We start from the raw sequence: 3,961 nt of genomic DNA, 5'->3' as shown, positions 1-3,961 counted from the left end.
GGGGGGGGCATTGCGGGAGTCTGGACCGCTTTCAAGCCCGCTTCTAACCGCCCTGACCCAACCAAAACCCCTCTTTCATTCCACGCGATTTCGGTCAGTGCCACCCCAGAGCGTTAGCCCCCGCATTCCGGTCAGAGCGGGCGCGGCCGCTCACTGGCGCCGACATTTAAGCGATGTGCCGGCTGAAAGAGCGCTGCCTGCGCCACTTCCCATTGAACGCGACTGATGCGCATTCGAATGACACGACGGCCGCCCGTCCGTCTGTTTGCCGCCCACAGTGATGGCACACAGTTGCCGAGGTGTCTTCTTTGGTGCCACCCGTCCGTCCCTCTATCGCCCATCATTTCTATGTAAACTGCTGCCCCGGACATAGCCGCTGTCATTCGCCTCTGATCCCTCTCCGCACCAATCCCACCATGGATTACTCCCTCGTCAAAACTCTCTAGGACGAGCTGATGTCGGACCAGAAGAAGGAGATGTCCGTCATTGCTGCCGGCTGGCTGGCTGACCGGCAGGCAACCGAAGGACGCTCCCGACGACGAACCGGCGTCACCCTACTCCTCCGCGCCAACCTTGCTGGTACATTGCACCTTGAACATCGGCGAAGCCCGTGTCCATTATATGGACATGGTGCGGGAGGAGCAGTTCTGGGAGGCGTAGGCCGACGCCGCCTACAACTACCACCTCCTCCAGGAGCACGTGCAAGTGGAGGAGCAGCTCGCCGCCGGTATGGTGGTCGTGTCGGACGCGGACCTAGTGGAGCAGGACAAGTTGCTCGAGTCCTACCACTCCGCCCACGAGATCCGCCTTGCCCGCTGGCTGTACTGCCAACGGGTGGCGGTCGCCTACAAGGAGTGCGACGACGTGGGTGAGGCGGTGTTCGGCGAGACCAACAAGGAGGAGCAGGAAATCACCGAGGCTGCGACCCGCTGCGACAACCTTGAAGCCGACACGTCCGCAGACGTCGCCGACAGCGAGGAAGTGTAGTGCACGGTAGGTCGCCATCGCTCGTGCCCCTGGAAGGCCACTGCTCCTCCCCTCCCGTCGATGCCAAGCCTGGTGGGCTCTGCATCGGCGGTCGATTAGTCGCTCTGCGACTTCGTGGAGGCGGACAACTCCACTTTTCGGGTCTCCGAAGGTGGAGTTGTAGAGCGCCGAGGCGGAACTGAAGAAGACAAAACTTCAGTTCTCGAGGTGCATTGCCAGACCGAGGGAACGGACGCCGCCACGTCGGCGGCCATTTAGATTAGGTATTAAATGTACATTCAGATCCGCCGCCGCCGCACCGCTTAGTTGCCGGACACGCGGAACGGATGCCGCCGCCGATGCTCCACCGCTTAGTTGATGTAAATATAATGAAATCTGTCATTTTATATGATATGAAATTTGGTCATGTTTACACGAATTTCGCCCGGTTGGGTCGAACTGTTGTTAATATGTGTCTAAGGTGGGATTTGGCCTCCTACATCCATGTTCATGGACGGATGCGGGAGGAAATTTGCGGATTGTCGTTGGAGATGCCCTTAGTTTGTTACGCATGTTGCAAATCGACGCGCGAAAATCTTGGTGTTGTTCGGTTGTGAACCTTGGCGTATGCATGCACCTCGATCGCTCCACCGTCTGTTTGCCGCGAACGGCTCTCCCGAGTCGCCGGAGTAGGACGACTGTGGAGCATCGATACAAACACGGCCATCCCCGTCCGGCGTGTCGCCGTCATGCCTGCTCGGAGCACGCCCGCGCCGCCGTGACCGCGCGCGTGTCATAGCTCAGAACATTATTTTTCAGGGCGTCGCCATCGCGGCGCTGCCATGCATCATCATGCAGCAGAGAAAGCCGCGCACGGACAGCAGCACAGCAGGCTCTCGTCTCTTTCCCCGCCCGTCGCTAGCACGAGGCAAAAATAGCATCCGTGCAAGCGCAGCGCAGCGGTAGCCACTCGCGGCCCGGTACGTAGACGTAGACGGCGGAGGCCCGCGCGACGTGGCAGCGGGTGGCCAAGTTCCGTTCCGCCATTCCAGCCAGCTCGCACGACTAGGACGGACGGACGGACGGACGCGTACGAGGTAACCAACCAACCACCCACCCCACCCCTCGCGCGCAACCAGCCAAACCACGCGCAGACGATGACGGCGATCGATCGGAGCCCGGAACCCCCTCCTCCTCCGGCCGCCGCCCAGGTAGCGATCACGACCACGACCACGATCGCACCCCCCTCGCCCGCGCGCGCGTGACTCTGCCCGCCGTCGATCAGGTAATTAATTGGTTTGCTATGTATGATCTCCTTCTCGTCCGGCCCCCGATCAGGGCTGGCATAAACGTGTGATTCCGTTGGATACTGATACTGATTACGGCCGCCGACCGATCGATCTGGTGGATCTTATTCTGTGCGTGGGTGCGTGCGCAGATGAGTGTGTCAGGGTCGGAGAGCGGGGCCTCCGCCAACAAGCCCAAGTGTATGTCACCATGATTGTGCCGCATTCTTTGATTTGATTTCCCTATTTTGCCGAGAGAAACAAAAATGCAGGCGCGCGTGCTCCTGTGACTGATTAAATTCCCGTTCCGTTTTGGCAGATTCTAAATTCACGCAGCAGGAGCTCCCGGCATGCAAGCCGTTGCTAACTCCCGGAATCGTAATTATTACTCCATTCGTTTCTCTTGTGATGATCGTTGCAAATGTAACATCGATTTATCAACCTGAATGTAACATGAAACCTTCGATTGATAGGTCATAGGCGCCTTCTCGCTCATCGGCATCATCTTCGTCCCGATAGGGCTCGCGTCCCTGTCAGCGTCGCAGGAGGTGAAAAATTCAGACAAGCGCAGATGCAGTGCTATATGAACAAAATGCATTTCATCTTTGATGTTCCCTAATTTGCCGCTACTGCAAAATGCAGATTGTTGAATTGATAGATCGATACGATGAGGAGTGTGTTACCGCCAGCGACAAGATCGGGTTCATCCAGGACTCCAAGGCCAACAAGGCGTGCACCAGAAAGATCACGGTGCGATTCAGAGACACATTTTCTCATTCAGAAATGCGCCTGAACTTGAACAGAGGCAGCCCTGAAGATAACAGCTGGGCGTCTTTGTGTTCAGGTGCCCAAGCGGATGAAAGGCCCCATACACGTCTACTACCAGCTGGAGAACTTCTACCAGAACCACCGGCGGTACGTCAAGAGCCGGAGCGACCAGCAGCTGCGCGACAAGGACTACAAGGACCCTAAGGCGGTGATCAAGGCCTGCGACCCGGAGGCCACCACCGGCGACGGCTCCCTCATCGTGCCCTGCGGCCTCATCGCCTAGAGCCTCTTCAACGACACCTACGCCTACTCCGTCAACAAGAAGTCGGTGACGGTGAACAAGGAGGACATCGCCTGGGCCAGCAACAAGAACAGCAAGTTCGGCAGCAACGTCTTCCCCGTCAACTTCCAGAAGGGCGGCCTCATCGGCGACGGCAACCTCAACGACAAGCTACCTGTCTGTCACTAATCAAGTGCAGATATAAGAGCTTCTGACGCAGCATGCATTCTGAACTTGGGCTGCATTCATTGAAATTTTGTAACAGCTGAGCGAGCAGGAGGACCTGATCGTGTGGATGCGGACGGCGGCGCTGCCGACGTTCCGGAAGCTGTACGGGCGGATCGAGGCGGACATCATGGCGAGCGACGAGATCACGGTGGTGATCCAGAACAACTACAACACGTACAGCTTCGGGGGCACCAAGGCAGTGGTGCTGTCCACGGCGTCGTGGATCGGCGGCAAGAACAACTTCATCGGCGTCGCCTACGTGGCCGTCGGCGGCATCTGCCTCCTCCTCGCCATGGGCTTCGTCGTCCTCTACATCGTCAAGCCAATGTAAATACTAGCATCTGACATGTTTATGTGCAGATAATTCATTGTAAAGCAGCAAATCAATGTAAGGTTGGATTTTGTTCAGGGCCCTCGGGGACCCCGCGTACCT

The 3,961-nt window shown here is 57.7% G+C and overlaps 1 pseudogene; it reads left to right on the top strand.

Moving 5' to 3' along the window:
• Positions 1-2,404: 2,404 nt before the first annotated feature.
• LOC119347403 lies at positions 2,405-3,915 on the top strand (annotated as a pseudogene).
• Positions 3,916-3,961: the final 46 nt, after the last annotated feature.

The sequence above is a fragment of the Triticum dicoccoides genome, unplaced genomic scaffold (genome assembly GCF_002162155.2).
Source record: "Triticum dicoccoides isolate Atlit2015 ecotype Zavitan unplaced genomic scaffold, WEW_v2.0 scaffold66840, whole genome shotgun sequence".
NCBI lineage: Eukaryota > Viridiplantae > Streptophyta > Magnoliopsida > Poales > Poaceae > Triticum > Triticum dicoccoides.
This window is presented reverse-complemented; position numbering and strand designations above follow the sequence as displayed.